The sequence below is a fragment of the Peromyscus californicus genome, unplaced genomic scaffold (genome assembly GCF_007827085.1).
Source record: "Peromyscus californicus insignis strain IS unplaced genomic scaffold, ASM782708v3 Scaffold_4__1_contigs__length_199733344, whole genome shotgun sequence".
Lineage (NCBI taxonomy): Eukaryota > Metazoa > Chordata > Mammalia > Rodentia > Cricetidae > Peromyscus > Peromyscus californicus.
In genome coordinates this window covers 194,983,304-195,006,975 of record NW_026294562.1, presented here as the reverse complement: position 1 = coordinate 195,006,975, position 23,672 = coordinate 194,983,304, and positions in this window count along the sequence as shown.

The window sequence follows — 23,672 nt, the reverse complement described above, 5'->3', positions numbered from 1 at the left end:
TTTTACTACCAGACATATTTTCTCTTTTACATGTCTTTCCATGCATTTCTAATAAGTTTTTAATCTCATTTTCATGGATGAGGTCATAAGACACAGTGACAGGATTGTGGCCACTTAGGGTTGTTTCTTACTAAGTCAGAAATAAAATTAAGTTTGTGGTAGGAAAGTATTTTTGTTACTACAAAAGATTAATATATGTCTTTCTCCCTTTCAATTCCTCCCTCAAAATCTTCCATTGTACAACATCTTTCCTAATTTTTTTTCATACGAGTTGGGGTACAAGAAATGTATGTATCTCAAAGCTAAAATAATTTTGTAAGACCTCTGATTACATCCTTTAATACACTGTGAGAGTGCATTTATGTTTTCAAAGAGGGAATATGTCTGCTGTCTAAGTCTCTTTGTCTCTTTTCATGCATAGAATTTTTACATGCCTAGAAATGATCATCTTATCAAGATTACAAAACTCATAAGCTGTGGGCAGGAATTTAGCTTCACTCACTACCTTGGTTTTTGTGTGGTCTAACTTTTTAAACAGATTTTACTTTATGTGTATTATAACTATTCATGTGATATGATATATGAACATAAAATTATATATCACTTTCCAAATTAATGTAAGTTTTCTTTTGGGGCAACATTACTTAGTCAATTGGACTGCATATGATAGAGACTTTTCAAGGCATTTTTACCATAGTTTTTGTGTGTGTCTGTGGACACTCATGCCTTAGGTCTCACATGCAGGTGAGAGATCATCTGTGAAGGACAACTTAACCTCCCACCATGTGTGTGTTGACATCAAACTTATCCCATACTCAGTGCTAGGTTTTGGCCCTAGGTGAACCATATTTTTTCCATATGAGAAATGCTGTTATACATGGTGTCTGTTGTCTTTCCAAATTAAAACTGGTGCTGTCTCTAGAAATGTATGAGATGAAGAACATGTCCATCCTATTGATTTTAAATTGTGGTTGACTAGATATGTCGAAGTAGATTACTCCAAATTTCCAATCATTTCTTATGTTAATAATGTGACAAAAATCCATGTATCATACAAATATTATCTTTTACAATTTGGATGTTAGGATTTTTTCTCTTCTACTATAAATATATGTCCTTTTGTGAGCAGTTTCATGCATCAAAATTTAAAAGCATTCCTTGCAGCTTATTCTAAAATACTTTGCAGTGGGATGCTTGTTTTGTTTTTTTTTATTTTTATTTTTATTTTGCAATACAATTCAGTTCTACATATCAGCCACTGATTCCCTTGTTCTCCCCCTTCCCGTCCCCCTCACCTTCCTCCCAGCACCCCCCCCCATTCCCATCTCCTCCAGGGCAAAGCCTTCCCCACAGACTGAGATCAACCTGGTAGACTCAGTCCAGGTAGGTCCAGTCCCCTCCTCTCAGGCCGAGCCAAGCGATCCTGCATAGGCCCCAGGTTTCAAAAAGCCAACTCATTCAATGAGCACAGGACCCGGTCCCACTGCCTGGATGCCTCCCAAACAGATCAGGCCAATCAACTGTCTCACCCACTCAGAGGGCCTGATCCAGTTGGGGACCCCTCAGCCATTGGTTCATAGTTCATGTGTTTCCATTCGTTTGGCTATTTGTCCCTGTGCTTTATCCAACCTTGGTCTCAACAATTCTCGCTCATATAAACCCTCCACATTCTCGCTAATTGGACTCCCAGAGATCCACCCGGGGCCTAGTCATGGATCTCTGCATCCAGATCCCTCAGTAGTTGGATGAGGTTTCTAGTGCGACAATTAGGGTGTTTGGCCATCCCATCACCAGAGTAGGTCAGTTCAGGCTGTCTCTCGACCATTGCCAGCAGTCTGTTGTGGGGTATCTTTGTGGATTTCTGTGGGCCTCTCTAGCACTTTGCTTCTTCCTATTCTCATGTGGTCTTCATTTACCATGGTCTCCTATTCCTTGTTCTCCCTCTCTGTTGTTGATCCAGCTGGGATCTCCCGCTCCCCCAAGCTCTCTTTCCCTCGACCCTCGCCCTTCACTACCCCCACTCATGAGACTCAGAAAGACAAACATGGTATGTACTCACTCATAGCAAGATACTTGATGTGGAACAAGGATGACTGGACTGCTACTCACATCACCAGGGAGGCTACTTGGAAAACAGGACCATAAGAAAGACACGGGGATCACCCAATGACAGAGAAATGGAATGAGATCTACATGAACAGCCTGGGATGCTTGTTTTAATAATTTTTTTACTTCACTTATTTTTGAAATTGTCATATAATTGGAGTATTTCTCTTTTTCTTCTTTATGTCCAAACTTTGTCACATAACTCTTCTTCCTCCCTTCCAAACTTATGGACTGTTTAAAAATTGTTAATACATAATTATATATATATACATGTTCCTAAATACAAGCAGATCAGTCTGTATAAATCTACTCCTATGTATATTTTTGAGGATGACCATTTGATATTGGATATCTGATGGCTTTGCCTTTTCCTATAGAAGACTACTTCTCTGACTCTTGACATTTCTTTTTTTTTTGGTTTTTTTCGAGACAGGGTTTCTCTGTGTAGCTTTGCGCCTTTCCTGGAACTCGCTTTGGAGACCAGGCTGGCCTCGAACTCACAGAGATCCGCCTGGCTCTGCCTCCCGAGTGCTGGGATTAAAGGCGTGCGCCACCACCGCCCGGCTCTTGACATTTCTTAATTGCCTCTAGTTCTTTGTCTAGAAATAAGACCCTATGATCTTCTCCCAGCCACTTTGGTAAATCTATTATTGTTTTCTTCATTCATATCATGTTTGGGCAGTCACATTCATGAAACTTTCAGGATAAGACATTGATTATAAAATGTCAAAATTTTCAAACAAATATCTTAAATTAGAATGGCCAAGATTTATCAACATTGCTTTTTATTAATAGCAGTAAATGCCTTTAATGTCTTTTGAAAGACAAATAGTTAAGAGTAACATTATATATACATAAATATATGTACACTGTATTTTTCAGGAATTGAAAGCAATAAAGAGATATAACAATTAATTTTCTGGAGCATAACTCAAACCGAGAAAGCCAACTTTCATGTTTCCCCCTATCTGTGTCCTTTTTGTGTATTAGAAGTAAAAATGTCTTGATACCTATCTATATCATGATTCTGAGCTCTTCCCTCCATTGTTGCATGTGGCCTCATAACTAATCTCCTTTTTTCCATGAATTGAAGCTCTGTGGCCTTTTCTCTTCATGTGGGCAGAGTGATCTTTGAATGCTCTCTACATCCTTGTATGAAGGTCTATGTCGACTGCATTAATTTATTAGAAAGCCCTTCTGTGGTGTCCATTCTGTTTTAGCCACTGTACTTTGTTTATCCTCACTTTGTACTTTTCTTTTTTTTTTTTTTTTTTTTTTTTTGGTTTTTTCGAGGCAGGGTTTCTCTGTATAGCTTTGCGCCTTTCCTGGGACTCACTTGGTAGCCCAGGCTGGCCTCTAACTCACAGAGATCCGCCTGCCTCTGGCTCCCGAGTGCTGGGATTAAAGGTGTGTGCCACCACCACCCAGCTGTACTTTTCATTAGCATGGAGATCTTATTTTCTAGCTCCTTTTCTTAGGGTGTTTCACAAAGATTGTGTAATCTGCCATGGTATTTTACAACACAGCAAGAAACACATATACAGGTAGTTAATCAGATACACACCAACCTACCTTGCATAAGAATGTTTTTAGAGGTCTCGCAGAAGTGAGTACTGATGGCTGTCATTTTTAGCAGTATGGGAATTCTTTTAGTTTTTACCACAATGTTTCACTTGCAGAAATATATACATATATGTGTCACTTCCAGAAATAAATATAGTCTATCTACCACTGTATTCACATTCAGTAACAATTCGGGTTTTGTCTAATAAGATTAAAAAATATTAAATTATTCTATATCATTCTCATATCTAATGTGATTGAATAAGTAAATAATAAAATCTTTGATTTCCACTGGAAATTATACAATGCAAGGACAATAATTCCTACAACACATTCTCAGATTTCTAAACTTTTTAATATGCCTTTCCATCTTCTACAGCTGTCATCCAGTGACAACACTGTACATCATTGATTATTAAATATATTTCTGAAGAGTCAGAATCTTGTATTATTATTTCTCACCATTTTTACCAATTTCTTAAGTTTTTCACGTTAGTCACCATTTTTAAAAATTATTGTGCATGAAAAATATTAAAATCCAAAATCAATTTTAACTAATACATAGGAGATAGGATTAAACTTTCTTGTAAATAAAGATAGTGAAATATTCAGAACACAACATTTATGTACTTGAGTACATCATAACTTTTCTTGGTTTTGAACACAGCTGAGTACTCATTCTCAAAATCCTAATTTCATTTTCTTCCTTTCTATTTCTTTCTTTTGGGTTCTGGATAGATCCTAACTATGCTTCTGTAATATCTTGGGCTCCCTTTCTCTTTCTCTGAAGCCATTTTCCCTGCAATGTGGCTTCTCCATCTCTGTCTGACCTCCATGTTTGATGAACTCAAGTACTTAAGCATGGCTATCTTTCTTCTCTCTCCCATTGTCCTCTTCCAAGAAACTGGTACGATGTTCTCCAGACCTATCTTGGTGCTTTTTCATTTTTCCAAATCTAATAATAAAGCATTCAATCTGCAACAACCCCACATTTTATTATCACATATAAACTGGACATAATTTTGATTATATATATATAAAACCAAAGATCCAACATATTTTCGTCTTCGGAGGCTTTGAGCACCTCTGCTGTTTTTTCTTGGAAAATATAACAGGGATTTTGAATATAATGTACTCATAAAACTACATATATATAAGAAATTCTGAAAATGTATGCTGTATATATGTGTGTACACACACACACACGTATATATATATTCAAAACTTTATGGTAGGAAAGAAAACTTGGTTTCCACTATTTTTTCTTGGTTTTCACTATTAATGTTTTTATGCCCATTTCCCTTCCAGTATATGCCTTTCTTTGTTTATCATTTTGGTGTCTGGCTACCTTCTTGTCTTTAAATATTTATCAGTTAATTGAGAACTTAAATACACTGTACTGTGACCATATTCACTCCTCCCTAACTCCTTCCATGTGTGCTCCTCCTTGAAAACCATTCTCTTCATCTAACTTTGAAATTTCTTCTTTTTTCCATGAACAGTCCTGTTTATGTTGTTGAATTACTCATAAAACTGGAGACTTCTCTGGACTGTTCTAAACCTACTGAAGTTCAAAGTTTTGATAATAACTGAATATCACAAAGCCTCTCAAATGCAAAATCTCTATGGCTAAAGGTGAGATTTCATTCTCTTCTCCTTGGTTGTTTTTTTTTTTTGTTTTCTAGCATGAGTTTTGTAGATACGGTGTCACAATAGCTATGCATTCATATGCACAATTGCTCTGTTCTTTGTGGAAAATAATTTTCTTGTAATTATCTACAACATCTGGAAGATCACAGAGATTTCTGTGGCTGAGTATCATACCTATCCCCCAACTGAACCTGAGCAATATCCAGTGCCTTATTATCTCTAAAATGACCAGTTGAAGGACTCTGTTAATTTACATCTAATAGAAGAAGATTCTCTGACAAGAGTGGATCAAAGCTCTGTTGTTATTTTGACAAATAAATTATTGGGAATCATGTTAATTCAATGTCCATTTACAAGAATAATACTATTATATTCTCTCTCTAGGCCTGTGACCTCACTAGTTACACTTTCATATTACAAATTACCATGCTAGGAAAGAGTTTCCTTTCATGGAATGTATCCTAGACCCAAATAGATAATTACTTGAATATTCAAGTAGCACTGCTTTTGTTAATGCAGGTCAGTTGTTATGCATCTTGCAGGGTTCATAGCTGGAAGATATCAACTACTTTTCCTTCTGGTTTTACCCATAGAATTCAGTGTTGTGGGGTAGTCACCTGAGACGATATGTCTAACATGATTTAAGCAGATAGAAAACCTTTCTCAGCCAGCCTGAAAATATACTGAGTGATCATCATCCCAGTGTAGCATGGAGACTTTATCAGGATGAACTTTTAGGTACAAAAAAATATGTTCTGTGGTAACATTCATCATTTAACAAGAATAGTTAGCCAGAATCAGAGCTACAGAAGTTAAAAAAAAAGAAAAAAAAACACATTTACTACATACAGAGAGTTCCTGAGAAATATGTGCATTGATGGATTACATCTTTATTTTCATTTTTGTCAGGTGGCATTGTTTATTTGTTGGGCTTTACAAGCTGAATGGCACTTCCTCCATGAAGTCGGTTGTTCTAAGGTCTGGAGGCCTGATAAGATTTGGGCCAGTTACATTCACCACTGGTACTAGTGAATGAGTCAAATCATGAGCTTTTTTATTTTATGATGCAACCCCCTCACTTAATCCAATTCAAATGAGAATTAGATGTTCAGCCAGTGATGATTGCAGTAGTTAGCCAGGGGGACCAATCATTTCCCCAACCACACCAAGCTTTTTACTAATTATTCTTGATCAATTAACAAAGAGACAACAGGTTTCTCCCAAATCCATACATACTTTCCTTTATTTCATGAGAATTCTAGCCTCTCCATTTTCATAGGACCATTTCTGCAAATGAATCTTTTTTTTTTTTAATTTAGAAGGAGGAACTTTTATTGTCTCTAAGTCCTGATCCACCTACCTACATAGTTTGGAAAGCATTAGAAAAGCCATTTAACCAAACTATTAGCATATGTCCATCAAGTAGTCTCAGAGGCCCAGTGATGTGGCTTTTTTTTGTTGTTGTTTTTTTGAGACAGGGTTTCTCTGTGTAGCTTTGCGCCTCTCCTGGAACTCACTTGGTAGCCCAGGCTGGCCTCGAACTCACAGAGATCCGCCTGGCTCTGCCTCCCGAGTGCTGGGATTAAAGGCGTGCGCCACCACCACCCGGCAACATGATGTGGCTTTTATATATATGAACTAACCCATTATGCTGAATAGCAGGTGTCAGAATAAGGGAACATGTATAAGTTAAAAGTTTTGGATATTAGACTTTTTGCTCCTTGTAAGTCCCTTAATGTTAATTAAAGATGCCCCAGATAATGTATGTATTGTCAGTCCATGGGCTGACAGTCCATTTAGTGCATATCCCTATGTAGTATGGGGGCCGGGTGTCTAAGCATAACCAGCAATCCTGCATGATTTTTGGCTGGGAAAGATTAACTCTGTCCCTAGGGTCCCTTCCTACAGTATAAAGTATTAGGTTATTCCTATTTCCCAAAGATAAGCATCTTTTAAAATCAATCTTCTTAGAAATCTCCAATTTCCAACTTCTGGCAACTTGGGGACCAAGCTACAGGGCATGCATGAAATCATAAACTCTGCATTCCTATCTAAAAATATCTTTACATTCTCTAATTCAACCAAATACTTAAAGTAGGCATCAGCAAGGAAGGTCAAGATGGGATATAGTCTAATGGTCTGTAGTCACACTAGCTAATACCTTCTGTGTATCTGTCTTCTTTAATTTCCAGTCCATGCCTTAGAGCAATGGGGTTTGGACCTTGAGCCTGTATGTGTACCAATAGTGAAAAATGTAAGACTCAGTAAGAGGTATAGGACCAGGGAGTGGAAGAATCTGGAGCCCAATGGAACTTTAGTATTAATTGGTCTATAGTCTAGATGCAGTTCATTTGAGAGCAACATCTGTTGCTTCCACTTTTTACCTGGATATGGTGTGTCTATAATGTAAGGTCATCTACCCATCTACCTTCACCATTATAAGAATCAAGAGAATCATCTTGTAGGGTCCTTTCCAGATTAGTCCAGTGTCCCTTTCGCTACTCACTTGACATCAAGAGTGTACTGGACTTGAACATGGGGGAATTGGTGGTGGACTCAGGGGATGGTTGGGTCTCTCAGAATGAATAACCTGAGAACTGGAGGGTCTTTAAGTTATTTGAAAAAGGAACGCTTAGAGAGTTTTGTCAACTACTGATTTTGGAGACTGGGAAGCAGGTGGGTTGTTCTTTCAAAGAATCTCATAGGAGATTTATCATTTCCTATATGGGGTACAGGTAACTGAGGCAAAGTAAAGGAAGGATGCCTATCCATTTTTCTCTGATCTCTAATGAGAGTTTGGTTAGAGTTTCCTTTGATGTCCTGTTTATTCTCTATACCATCCAAGAACTCCAAGGTCTAGATGTACCATGAAGTTTTCACTCTAGGTCTAAAATCATACCTATTAGTAGAGAGGGTTTTGGCTCTGAAAGTTTGGCTACTGTTGGACCTTCTTGCTATAAAGAAGCCAAATCATGGCACCACTTCATGCAGGAACTTTTTAGTTACTATTTGAGCAGTTTCAGTCTAGGTGGGAAACTTCTACCCACACACTGAAAAGGTAACTTTAAGACAGTAGTGAGTATTTTCATCCTCCCACAGTAGGCCAGATCTTGGTTGTAGTCTGCCACATCTGTATCTGATGGGAACAGTAAAAGTCATAAAGCCAGGACAACTTCTTGACAACGATCCAGAAAATCTGACCTGCATGATGGCCTCCATGCTACCTTCTTTTTTCCTCGCCCTCCTGTTGCATACTAGGAACACTTTTAATATTTTTACAATTTGGGGAATTTAGATGGAAAATTTCTCATGAATCATTTATGCCTTCCCCGGGGAATACTGCTTTGAAGGTTCTCCAGGACAGTCATGAACATAGTATCAAACCCCCCATATCTGCTTCTAAGTAGATATCATTATCTGCTCGAAGGTCATCTTTACACCTTGGAGGTTGTGAAATACATAAAGAAGTCAGAGGTCTTGTTTTAAGGCTATGAGACTTTTTTGAATCATCTGTACCTTATTCAAAAACAAGATAACCAAAACAAAGTAAACTTAGAAGGTCAACAAGATTTGTTTAGCTAGAAGAGTTGACCACAGATCAGATTACAAGCCCCATCCCACAATTCACTCAGATAATTACTTGGCATATATGATAACAAAGTTAGAGTAACTGATTTTACTTCTGCCCTACATAGAAACTTATACTGACAGGCAAAGAATGATGTAGAAAGATGATAGAAATATGAGATGTCAAGACCTCCCTTTTCTAGAAATATTAACTTATGCAGAGCCACTGTGGTGGTGTTTGACCAAGGAACAACAGAATTGGCATTACAATTTAAACTTAAAAACAAATTTTATGAAGATATAAATATGAGCATTGTGTTATGCCATAATTTGAATAATAACTGTAGCAGCTTTGGCTTGAGGATTATTCCTAGGCATTTTGGTCATTAATAGTCAATTACAGACTGCTTGGGACATGACAATATGCCCTGGGTGGCTTGGAAATTTTGTTTTTGTCTAGCATCCTTAAAGAAAACAAAGCTACCAGCCTGAGAACAGGCTATTATTTGCTTCTAGATTCTTAAAAATTTGGTTACAGAGTTAATGAGTAAGAATTATAACTCTGTTTATTAATGACATCAAACTACAGGTAAAATGATTGGAAATGATAAATTTGTTCTGTTATAGTTTATTAATGGTGAATAAAAAATGATCAAAAGGAAATGAAACACATGTCCAAAAACAAAAATTATATGATCTATGTTTTAGAGCATCATGAATATATCCCTGCTTAGTAAATTTTGTATAAAAAAGAAACACTCTGGCTGCTATTCAGTAAACCCACAAGATTCTCCCAACCAGCCTGGATCACCCCGTTCCCTCGCCAAATCCTCACATCCTGTGCTGCGACCTGTCCCACCAGGGATGGCTCCCATTAGAGTAGGACAAGCCATATGGAGATATGCTTCCTCTCTGTTCATCTCTCCTAAAAGAAAACTAAGAAGTGTCCCCTGTCTGCTTCCTCCCCTTGGTGTTCTTGTATCCACCCATCTTTAGACCCTGCCCTCATCTGGAGCTGGATTCTGGCAGAAGTCAGTTTTTACAAAGTTTGCCAGGGTGTTGGTTTCTCATTTAGACCCTTTTCTGGGTAAGGACTCTCTGTTTCTGATTTACTTGCTCACAAACCTGGTATATTACTGAGAGACCCCATGCTATTGTGTCCAGTATAGGTATAACATACCTTGGTCTGAACTACTCAGAAAGTTTTGTGGTCCCCAGATGAATAACATGGTGAAGGGTAGTTATCAGAGTCCAGGCAGTTTTTTCTGAGAGAATGATCTTTTATTATTGTATCCTTCACTAACATATAGCTTTGAACTGTCCATTTTTTCTTTATCATGCAGTCTCATATAGCACTGGGTTGTGGTTTGTGTCATCAGAACATCAATAGGCCCAATTTGTCTTAGGGTCATCTGTCAGACAGTGAGTTCAACTGCCTAGCCATGCAGCACAACAATTTCTAAGGGAAATCACATAGTCCATAGGGGGGCAAGATTATTTGATGTCCTTTGTCCCAGCATTGAGAAGTCATCTTTCTCTATAGATCATACAGTTGACATACCCAGTGGTAAAAGCATACCAACTGATGGCCCATGTATATGGTAGTGGACTTTCCTTTTCCCCATATGAGTTCCTAGATGAGATCAATCAGTTCTTCTACCTGGGATTAGGTACCTGGTTGGGGCACAAACCATTTCATTTAAAGTAACTATTCTATCTCCCATTTATCTCATTTCATCTTTCATCTGGTGACAGTATTCTTTGAGAACTTTCATGTTATCATCAGTAAAGAGGATAGCTGGATTGATGTCAAACTAGACTCAAGGTGGGGCTAGGAATAGGATCTTGTACTGGGTCACACAATTGTTAAACAATTGGTGTTCTTTTATTCCTTAGAGGAAGCTCTCATCTATGCTTGATGCTAGGAGTATCAGATTCTGACACAGTGAAATCATTTGCTTTCTTTTAATAAGCTAGCAGTAGTCTCCAGAAATCTTTGAGTAAAGTACCATCCTGTGGCTACAGGGTCAAATCATTTATACAGATGTGACACAGGGAAATTCCATATCCCCATCATTTGGGTAAAACCCCCATTGTCTTTTGTGTCATGGACTGACAGATGGAATTTCTAGGGCTGCAGTGAAATTCAGAGCTATTTTTCAAGCTTTGAGTGCCTTTTGTTTAGTCTCAGTAACAGTTAGACACTTAGTTCTCCTGCTTTGTGCTTGTGTATAGAGGCATTGTTGTTTCCCAAATTCTGGTATCTAGAGGCTGAGTCTAGGAGTTCTAGAACCTTTCCCTTAGTCTTTGGAGTTGAAATCGGAAGGATGGCAGCAAACCTATTGAGAAAGTCTCCTTTTTCTTCCCTCTGCTTAAAGCTAAGAAAAGAAGCATTCTACAAATTTGGCCCTTTTCAGCTGACATTCTGTAGCCCAAAGGCTGTAAATCTTATAACAATCCCTCAATGTCCCTTTTATAAATTATTTTCCCAGGAAACCTGTGATGAAATGGCAGGAGTTCAGCATTTAATGTCTCCTCAAACAGGATTTGAGAGTATTTAAAATCCTTTGTACATTCTGATCTAGGTAATTTTCCCACTGTAGATCTCCCTCTTGATCTGTCCATTTAAAAGGATAGATGGGTTGACTCAGCTCTGCCAATGTGAGGCTGAGGAATACATCATTCAGGACCAGAAGAGTGTACAACTTTACCTCTGGAGGAATCATACTCAAGAGAATCTGAGGTCCCAGGTTTCTTTACTGGTAGGAAAGGAGTATTCGAGGGTGACTGACAGGATTCCAGTGTGCCTGGCTTTTGTCACCATTCAATATGGGCTTCAACTTTCCCAGCTGCTTCCAAGGTCGTTGTTTCACTCCTCCCCTAACTCCTTCAGCATGTACTTAACCATGCTAACCTTCCTATTCACCCAACTTTGAAATTCCTTCTTTTTTTTCCCAAAGAGGCATGTTTATGTTGTTGAATTATTCATAAAACTGGAGCCTTCTCTAGACGGTGGTAAACCTACTAGAAGTCAAAGCTTTGATAATAACTGACTATAACAAAAACTATCAAAGTAAAACTATCCATGGCTCATAGTGAGATTTCACAGTTAACTCTCTTCTCCATGCTTTTTTTTCTAACATGAGTTTTTCCAGATGTGGTGTCACAATAGCTACGCACTAAATATGCACAATTGCTCTGTTCTTTCAGGAAAATAATTTTCTTGTAATTATCTATAACCTTTGTACAATCACAGAGATTTCTGTGTCTGAGTGTGATATGTATGCCCCATCTGCAGCTGAGCATTATCCAGTACCTCATTGTCTCCAAAATGAGCACTTGAAGATCTCTGCTAATTTACATCTGCCAGGAAAAGTTTCTCTGACAAGGTTGAATCAATGCTCTGATCTATGGTTTGACAAATAAATTATTAGGAACCATCTTAATTCTAAGTCCATTTAGAAGAATAAAACTATTATATTCTCTTTTTGGGCCTAAGACCTCACTAGTCACACTTTTATAATCCAAATAAACATGCTAGGAATGAGTTTCTTTTCATGGAATGGGCCCTAGATCCAAACAGAAAATTACTTCAATAATCATGTACTATTTCTTTTACTATAGCGTCAAAGGACATGTCTCCTTAGGTCAGTTGTTTTGGCATACTTGCAGGAATCATAACCAGATGATATTGACTATTTTTTTCTTCTGGTATTCATCAGAGAAGACTACTCAAACTACTCATATCCAGCCTGAAACTATACTGGGTGATCTGGATGACAGTGTAGCATGGAGATTTTATCAGGATGAGCTCTTAAGTACAAAAAAAGTGTGTTTTGTGTTAACATACATCAGAAAACAAGAATGGGTAGCCAAAAGTGGAAATAGAGAAGCCAAAATCAAGATTACTACACTTAGAAACTTTCTGAGAAATATGTGCATGGATGGATTAAACCTTTATTTGCATTTTTGTCAGGTGGTGCTGTCTATTTGTTGAGTTGTACAAGCTGAATGGCACTTCCTCCATGCAGTCAGTTGTGCTAAGTTCTAGAGACCTACTAAAGTCTGGAGCACTGTTACATTCACCACTGTTCTTATGAATGAGTCAAATCATGAGCTATTTTAGATTATGATGCAGGCCCCATACTTATTTGAATCAGAATAAGAATCATAGTTCCAGCCAGTGCTGATATAGTGTAGCTAGCCAAGAGGACCAATTATTTTCCCAACCATGACAAGATTATATCTAATTATTCATGATAAATTAGCAAAGAAACAACAGGTTTCTCCCAAATCCATACATACTTTCTTTTACTTTATGAGAACTCTGCCTCTATAATGCTGTAGAACCATTTCTAGAAAGGAATATGTTTATTTTAATTCAAAAACAGGAACTTTCAATGCCTCTCTTGTTCAACCTGTCTTCTTAGTTTTCAAAGTATTAGAAGAGCCATTTAGTCAAACCATTAGTACATGTCCACCAAGTGTTCTCAGAGACTGAGTAATATTGCTTTTATACATATGAACTAACGCATTAAGCTAAACTGCAGCTATCAGAATAAGCGAAAGTGTGGGTTAAAAGTTTTGAATATTAGTAAGTACTCTTACTTTGATTAAGGCTGCCCACAGTCACTGTAAGTATTATCAGTAAACAAGCTGACAGTCTTGATTAAGTGCATACCCCTATGTGTTATACAGGCCATGTGTCTAAGCATAATCAACAATCCTGACTGATTTTTTCCCTGGGAATGATTAACTCTATCCCAAGGGTCCCTTCCCACAGGATAGAGTCTGACTTGTTAGGTTGTTCCTATTTCCCAAAGTCCAAAACCTTTTAAAATCAATCTTTTTAGGAATCTTGTTTTACAAAAGAAACCCTCTTGTTTCTGGTAGCTAGGGGATCAGGCCACAGAATGTCCATGAAATCATAAACTCTATTTCTATCTAAAAAGACAAAGTCCAGCATCCTTCCATTCTGCAGTACAACCAAATACTTAAAGTAGGCATCAACGACTAAAGGCCAAGATGGGATATAGGCTGTTAGTCTGTAGTCACACTAGCTAATACCTTCTGAGTATTAGTCTTCCTAAGTTTCAAGTCCAGGCCTGATAATGTAAGGAAGAGGTATAGGGGAAGGGATTGGAGGAGGCTGGGTACGATGGAACTTTAGTAGCAATGGGTGTAAAGTCCAGAGACAGTCCATTTAAGAGATGCATCTGTGGCTTCCATTTTTTTATCTGCATGTGGTGCAACTATGGTGTAAGACTTACCTGAACCACCATAGGAGTTGAGAGAAACATATTACAGGGTCCTTTCCATGTTAGTTCCAGTGTTCCTTTGGCTACTCACTTGACACAAAGGGTATCACTGGACTTAAACATGGGGAAATTGCTGGCTGACTCAGGGGTTTCATGGGTTTCTCAGATAGCTCATTGAATAGCATGTACAGAGAACTGGAGGGTCTTTATTTGAAAAAGGCATGGTTGGGGAGTTTTTCAACAGCTGGTCTCTGAGGCTGGGAAGTAGATGGGGAATTTTTCCAAATATAATCTAATAGGGAGTTGATCTCTTACTATATGGGGTTCAGGGAACTGAGGCAAAGTAAAGGAAGGAGGCCCATCCATTTATCTTTGGACTCTAATGAGAGTTTGCTAGAGTTTCCATTGATCTTCTGTTCATTCGTTCTATCAGCCAAGAACTATGAGGTGTAGATGTACAATGAAGTTTTCACTCTATGTCTACAGTCATCATTATTAATAGAGAGGGTTTTGGCCATGAAAATCAGGGTACTTTTGGATCATTTTGCTAGAAAGAGGGCAAATTAGGTACCCCTTCATGCAGGAGTTTTTTTTAAGTACTACTTGAACAGTTTCACTCTACTTGAGAAAATTACTACTCATCCAAAAAAAAGTTACTTTCAGAAAGTAGCAAGTATTTTTATCTTCCCACAGCAGGCCAGATCTTAGTTGAAGTCTGCCACAGCCATATCTGATGGGAAGAACAAAAGTCATATAGCCAGAATAGCTAAATGACAAAGATCAAGCAAAGCTGAGCTGCATGATGACATCCATACCACCTTTGATTTTCATCTCTACCTGTTGCATAATTGGGTCACTTTTAATATTTGTACAATTTTGGGATATTAGATTGATGGAAAATTAATTTAAATCATGTATGTATTGTCCCAGGAATGGTGCTTCTAAGCTTCCCTGAGACAGTCCTAAACATACTACTCACCCCTGCTTGGAAAATATCCCTATCTACTTGAAGGTCTTCCTTATACCTTGGAAGTGGTGACACAGATAAAGAATCCAGAGGTTTAATTTATGAGGTTATGCTGGGGGATACTTTCTGTATGCTGTGAACATATGTTGTTCCCATTGGTTAATAAATAAGCTGCTTTGGTCTATGTCAAGAAAGCTTAGGGGCAAGTGGCAATCCAAGGAGAGAGACAGGAAAGATAAAGACAGAGTCTGGGGAGATGCCAGCCTGCCACCAAGGAGCAAAATGCCAGCAGACTGAAACATGTGGCAAAACATAGATTAATAGAAATGGGTTAATCTAAGATATATGAGCTAGCTAGCAAGAGGCCTGCCCTAGGCCTTACAGTTTGAGAATAATGTTAAGCCTCTGAGTGATTATTTTATAAGTGGCTATGGGATTGTGAGGCAAGGCAGGACTGGAGAAATCCTTCTGGCTCCATTTGGCTGCATAATGTGTTGGCTTGAGTATCCACCTAAAAACTGAGATAACTTAAAAAGAGATTCTAAAACGGATCTCAAAACAGCTTCCTACTTTATGTCTCATGCCATAGATGTAAGATGTGGGCTGTGAGACATTATAGCATTTGGGCTTGAGTGTAGCATATTAGATTTCTGCTTCAGTACACAGAGATGTCTTCAACTGTGCAGAACATTGCATGGTGGATTTAGCCTTTACTCATACAGACAAAAAGGGTTTATGGGCCAGCTGCATGATGTCTGATGGCAGCATGGACTGCAGAGTTGTTGGGATAAGCGTGACTCTCCTGGGTACCACCACCATGTTGGGAAGCTGAAGTGGGTGGAGTCAGCAGCCAGGGCCACAGCTTCAATCTTAGCCCTGCTGCAGTTTGTAATGATCAAAAAAGAATTATAGGTACACAAAAGACAAATTCAGATGGAATAAACCTCCAAATAATTTACATTATGTATAAAAATGTACATAGGCTTGGAAGACAGAGGAAACATAGGATAGACTGTTATATAAAGTAATAGATAGTTTAAAAAAATAAAGTCTTTAAAGAAACAATGAAAGTAATAAAAAATAAGCCATGTAAAGATGAAAATCACACAGAGGGTCTTGATTATATTGTCCTGGTATTTTGAGCTGCAGAAAGCATTTGATTATAAAGGCTGCTGCATTAAAACAATATATATATATATTTTTTTTTTTCATGGTATCTTGACTTCAAAATTTGTGTCTAAGGATGTGTTACTTTGGAAAATAGGTTCTTCTTTTATTTCCACAGACAATGAGAACCTGTGGATTGCTTCCAGGCTAATATGGTTTGATCAACCAAGACCCCCTGTAGATGTAACCAACCGTCTTTTTAAATAAGAAACACAGAACCAATGCAAAGAAGAAAGCCAAGAGGTCAGAGCTAAGAGCTAAAACCTTACCCTTCCTCCTGCTGTGGTCCTACCTCTCCGAACCAGAGCTACTTTCTGTGTTAAAATCCTTATATAGAATTTCTGTTCTGCTTTCTCATTGGTTGTAAACCCAACCACATGGCTGCCTCGTCACGGCCTGTCTGTATAGACCTCCAGGTTTTCTATGATTGGTATTGAGGTTAAAGGCATGTGTATCCAATACTGGCTGTATCCCTGAACACACAGAGACTTACCTAGTTCTGCCTACCAAGTGCTGGGATTACAAGTGTAAGCCACCACTGCCCTGCTTTCCTATGGCTTGCTAATAGCTCTGACCCCCGGGCAACTTTATTTATTAACATACAAATAACATTTTAATACAAATAAAATATCACCATAACCCCCTGAAAAGTTTCCAAAAACAACTCTGGCCCAGATAATCCAGCATCCAAAATCAGCTTCAAAGCAACTGGATGAGATGATCCATCCTCACAGATTATTACAGCCAAGATTTATTTATAATTCTTATTTTTTTCAGGATCCTTTTAAGATTAGCAGTGTCCACAATCAGAAGGAAGTAGCCTAGAAAACTATGCCCACATTCCAAAAAATAGATTATGGATGTTTGCCCTTGTTCAGGGGTTGGTTAAAAATTGTTACTGGTCATAATCAGTCTCTTTCTAAAAGAAGAAAGGGGATATGATATAGAAATGTAGGATATAGATATGATAGAATGAAGGGTAGTTTTTTTAATCTACTTTTAAACAGCAACAACTTGTTAAAAAGTTTTACATTAGTATGGATTTTAGCTTATTGATACAAATTTAAAGTTAATTTTGTTACACTATATGTATGTTTCTATTCTTGTTTAAAATACTGTTTGTGTAGTTCATTTGAAACAATAATGTATGATTAAAAGTAGAGATTAATAATCACCTAAGACAATTAAACTTATAGTCCTATTAGATAGGTTTTCTAGATATGTATAGATATGCTTCAATTAGGTAGGAAATCTTCAAACACTTCAAAGACCTGCAGAATACGGCATTTAAAATGTTTTAAAAACTTAGACTTTAAAGATAGTGAGACAAGTCTGCTCCTGGCAATACTGATTTACTTCAAAAAAGATGATAGGCGTCAAAGAAACTCCATATGGAGTTTGCTTTCCTTATGGTAAATGTTAGCCAGTAGGGCAAGAAATTGTTCTTGCCTGGACTGCTTGACCAAATGTTGCATTGACTTGACATACAGGACCCCTGAAAAAAATGACCACTAAATTTTGTCAAAACAAGGCAAAAGGGTCCTTCAGTTTCCTGCTTCCAAAAGGATATTGCCAGATATTTTTAAGGACACAGGGAAAAGTGACTGAAAAACTCTAGGCCTATATGTTGAAGATGGATACCTCAATATTGTAGAGCAACTTTGGGTAACTGTCCAGGCAGCCAGCTGTCTCTGTTTTTCTAGATTTTTAAAAGTTGTTTACAATTCTCTTACTGTTTACTTAGGTAATATTATATCCTTCTAGGGTCTTTGATGTAGTTGAAGCCTAGATAGTTATAATTATAATTATACTTGGGTGTGATAAAAGATAAATTAGATATGAAACCTTAGACTCACAAATATAGAATAGATAGAATAATTTCTTTAATTTTGCCAAAAACATGTAGACTAGATATTATAACTGTAGTTCTTGCTTAATAACTGTTTGGTTATATATAATTTTACTATGTTAAAGTTAAAACCTTCCTTTTGATTAGATGGAAAAGGTGAAGTGCTGGGAAATGTCTTTCTGTACTGTGTGAATATATGTTTTTCCCACTGGTTAAAAAAATAAGCTGCTTTGGCTGATATCAAGGCAGTTTAGGGACAGGTAATCCAAGGTGAGACAGGAAAGAGAAAGGCAGAGTCTGGGGAGACTCTAGTCTGCAGCCCAAAGAACATGCCAGCAGACTAGGAAAGCCACAAAACACATGGAAAAACATATATTAATAGAAATATGTTAAGATATAAAAGCCAACTAGCAAGAGACCTGCCATAGACAATAATACAGTTTGTAAATAATAGTAATACTTTGAGTGATTATTTTATAAATGTCTGAAGGACCACAGTGCCAGGTAGGACCAGAGGAACCCAGGATCTGAGAAAATTTTAACAACAAGGCTGTGAGTCATGTTTGAAACATCTGTTACTGTACTTACTGAGAAACAAGATAATCAAAACAAAGTAAATTTAAAAAGGTCAACATGATTTAGTGAGCTAGAGGAGTTGGCCACAGATCAGATTGCAAAGCCCCTTCTCTCAATATACTCAGACAATTTTGTGACATATACAGTAATAAAGTTAGATTAATTGAAGATAACTCTTCCCTACACAGACACTTATACTGATGGGCAAAGAATGATATAGAAAGATGATAAAAGTATGAGATATCAAGGTCTCTCTTTCTTAGAAAATTTAGCTCATGCAGAGCCACTGTGGTGGCATATGACCAAGAAGAACAGAATGCCAGGATTAGACTTGTAAACAAAATTTATAAGAATATAAATATGAACATTGTATTATGCCAGAATTTGAACAATAACTGCAAGAGTTTTACCCTGATGATTTTTCCTGGGCACTGAGACCTTTAAGAGTTAATAATACAAGTGTTTGGGACATGGAAAGATGCCCAGGATGGCTTGAAAATTTTATTTTGGTCTCAAATCCTTGAAGCAACCAGAGCTACAAGCCTGAGAAGAGGCTATCATATGCCTCTAGATTCTTAAAAAATGGGTTATAGGTTTAATGAGTAAGAATGATAACTCTGTTTACTAATGATATCAAAATTTGAGGGAAAATGATTGAAAATGATAACTGTTCTGTCATAGTGTGTTAATGATGACTAAAAGATAAGTAAAAGGAAGTGAAACACATTTCCAAAAACAATAATGATATGGTCTATGTTTTGGAACATCATGACTGTATCCTTGATTATTAAATTCTGTATTAATAAAGAAGCACTCTGGTTGCTAGCCAGTCAGGCTACAAGATTCCCCCAATTACTATGTCCTGGTTCACTTCCTTTCCTCACCAACTCCTTTCATCCTCTGCTGGGACCTGTCCTGCTGGAGATGGCTCCCATCAGAGTAGGACAAGCTATATCAGTGTCAAGATGTGCTTCCTCTCTGTCTATCTATCCTAAAACAGAACTAAGCTGTGTATCATGTCTGATTCCTCCCATGGCCACTCTTGAATCGACCCATCTTCAGACCCTGCCCTCATTGGGAGATGGATTCTGGCAGAAATACGTTTTGCAAAGCTTCTCAGGGTGTTAATCTTTCATTCAGACCCCTTTATGGGTCCAGATTTCAATTTACCTGTGAACAAACCTGATATATGGTTGAGGAACCACATGCTATTATATCCAGTATAGGTATAACATGCCTTGGTCTGAACAACTCAGAAAGGTTTGTGGTCCCCAGATGAGTAGCCTGGTGAAGGTTAGTTATCAGAGTCCAGGCAGTTATTTCTGAGAGAATGATCCTTTCCTCTGGTATCCTCCATTCACATATAGCTTTGAACTGTCCGTTTTGTTTTTTTTTTTAATAATGCAGTCTCTGGTACCACTGGGTTGTGGTTTGTGTCATCAGAGCATCAATAGACCCAACTGGTCTTAGGGTCATCTGTCAGACAGTGAGTTCAACAGCCTGGTCATGGAGCACAGTAAGTTCTACTGAAAGCCACAAAGTCCCTACAAGAGTCAAGATTATTTGATGTCCTTTTTCCCAGCATTGAGAAGCCTGCTTTATCTATAGATCCTACAGTTGACATGCCCTGTTGTAAAAGTACATGGTGCATGTATATGGTAGTGGACTATATTTTCTCCATCTGAGATCCTGGGTGAGATGAATCAGTACTTCTCCCTAGAATGAGGTACATGATTGGTAAATTTTATATATATATTTAAGTAAGTACTGTATCTCCCATGTACCTGGTTTCAACTTTCAGTCTTGTATGAGCACCTGCATGTCATCATCAGGGAAGGGGATAGCTGGATTGATGACAAACTGGACTCAAGTTGGGGCCAGGAGTAGGGTCTTGTCTGGGTCACAGTGTCATTAAACAATTGGTATTATTTCATTCCTCAGAGGAAAACCTCATCTGCAGTTGATGTTATAAATATCAGATTCAGACACTTAACTCATTTCTTTCTTTTAATAAGCTAGCAGTAGTCTCCACAAATCTTTGACAGGGGTGCCACCTTGTGGCTATAGGGTCAAATCATTTGGACAGATGTGAGACAGGAAATTTCCATGACTTCAATGTTTGGGTAAAATCCCCTTTGTCTTTGGACAAAGACAGATGAAAAGATTTTGAGGCATCTGGAAGTCCCAGGGCTGGGGGTAAATTAACAGCTCTTTTTAAATCCTTTAGTGCCTTTTGTTTAGTCTCAGTCAAATTAAGGGCTTAGTTTCCCTGCTTTGTGCTTGTGCATAGAGGCATTCTTATTTTCACAAACTCTGCTATGCAGAGGCTGACATACTCAGTTGCACCTAGGAATTCTAGAACCTGCCCCTTATTCTTTGGAGCTGGAATCTGAAGGATGGCAACAATCCTGCTGAGACAGTCTCCTTTTTCCTCCCTTCTGCTTGTATCCAAGAGAGGTAGCATTCTGCAAACTTGCCTTTTTTAGATGACATTCTGTTTCCCAAAGGCTATAACACTTGCAACAGTCCCGCAACGGTCCTTTTTATAATTTATTTTCCCAGGAAACCTCTAAAGGAAGGGCAGGAAGTTAGCATTTAGAGGCTCTTCAAACAGGGTTAGAGAGTTTTTAAATCCTTGGTGCACCCTGATCCAGTTACGTTTCCCACTATAGACCTCCTTCTAGGTCTGTCTATTTAAAAGCAAAGATGGGTTGACACACCTCTGCCAATATGAAGCTGAAAAATACATCATTCATGACCAGGAGAGTGTACACTTTTTCTCTGGAAGAATCAGACTCAGGAAAATCATAGGTCCTAGATTTTTTTTACAGGCAGGAGAGCAGTTGACAAGGTAACTGATAGGACATCAGTATATCTGTCTATTCTCATCATTCAATATGGGCTTCAACTTTCCCCTTTGCTTCTAAGAACATTTTGTATTGTTAAATCTGGACAGAGCTAGCTGAAGCAGTTGGTTGAACAATTATAGGAACTTGATGTTGGGCCAGTCCTGTAGGGTTGGTTTCCTTTGGTAGAAGACAAGACACCAAAATTATGCTTGATTTCTGTAAGTCTGTATTTCATCATCAGAGAATGTGGTGGTGACTTTCAGTTTATGCAAAAGGTCTTTTCCCACTCAGTTCCTTGTTACATACAGGATAAACTACCTCCAGCAACTAGGACCTAAGTAAACCTTAATTTTTAAAATTTATAACATTTTCCTAACATCTGATGCCAGCTGGGAGACAAAAGAAATCTTTTTAGGAGCTGTCCATAGTCATTGAAAAAGTACCCAGCCAAAGTTGTATAAAGCTCTTTGGTCAATGTTGGACAGAATTGGAGAATCTGTTCTGTCCATGGTGTGTTTTCTGGCAGATATCACCCTTATGAGCATCTTAGGGGTTTTTCTACCTTAATTTTTTATTTTAGAGAAAATTGTGGGTCTAGAATTTTTAAATTATATGGATCTTTGGTGAATAGGAAGTCATAAATCATGAAGAGAAATAAGTAGAAATTTCTGTTTTCCTTCTGGCTCAGTCCAGGGGAATTTCTCCTTCTGGAGGACTGCTTAGAGTAGATTAAGTGTGGAGGGAATGTTCCCCAGGTGGAACAATTTCTCCCTCCCTGTGTTCATTCTACTTAGATGCAAGAGATCCTGGATGAGAAGTCTGAATCCTTGCCATCTCCAAACTGGGACCAGTCGGAATTTGAGCAGGAATCAAACAACAAACAAAAAGAGAAAGAGTTCCTGCTCCCAGAGTGGGACAGGTAGAGGTGTTTGTTTGTGTGTTTATTTGTTTGTTTGCTTGTTTGTTTGTTTGTTTTACTGAGGGACCTAGCAGAGCCAAAAGAATTTGGGTCCCAAACAGCAGGAGGTCCATGTTTTAAGCCAGTTTGGGGGATGGTGTCACACCAGAGAAAGCCAAGAGTGAATACAGCAAAACAAAACTAGCAGAAAAACATAGACACATACACACACACACACACACACACACACACACACACACACACACACACAGATAGAGAGAGAGAGAGAGAGAGAGAGAGAGAGAGAGAGAGAGAGAGAGAGAAATGCAGTAAAAACAATCTGTGCTGGTCCCCACACATTCATACACTTGAACAGACAGAGGGATTCAGTGTTGTCTCACATGGTTCCTAAGCACTGGGTAAGCAGTCATCTCTGACCTCTCTCCTATATGTCCAAAGAGAAGACACCTTAATCTGACTCGCCTGCAGATGTGATAGACCATGAGTCTTTCTAATTTGTTTCCTTTTGGGTTGGAGGTGTTAGATTCCTCAGATTTCATAGGCAGAAATTGTTTGAAGGATATCCTGGGGACATGGAACTCTGGTTGCAAACTCCCAATGTATTCCTTGACAACTGCACTTTTCCTTGCTTTGAGAGGCTCTGAGAAACCTTATGTCTCATGGTCTTGTTCTGACATCTTGGTGGAACCTCAGAAAATGTTGTAGATATTCACCATAGATCACTGCTTGAACATGAGTTTAAGGCAATAGAACGTCTCTATTAGCTGGCTTACTACTATACTGGGTGCTCAGGATCTCAGTCTATCACTAAGACTTTATCAGGATGAGCTCTTAAGCACAAAACATCAACTTCTGAGTTTACATATTTCAGTTAACCATACCTGTTAGCCAGAAGTAAAAGTACCCAAGCAAAGACCAAGATAGTACATTTAGAGACATTCCCAGAACAATGAACTTTGATGGATTAAGTCTTTGTTTTCTTTTTTGACAGCTGTTGCTCTCTACCTGCTGAGTTTTACAGGCTTAATGAATGCTCCATGATCGAATCAGTTGTGCTAAAGTCTGAGGGCCTACTGAAATTTGAACTCCTGTTGCGCTAGTTGAACTGTGAAAGTTATCCACTAGGGTTGAAGAGTGCAGTCCAGTACCAGCTTGATAGCTCCATGTTCTATGACTCAGCTATATATTGTCTTTAGCAATA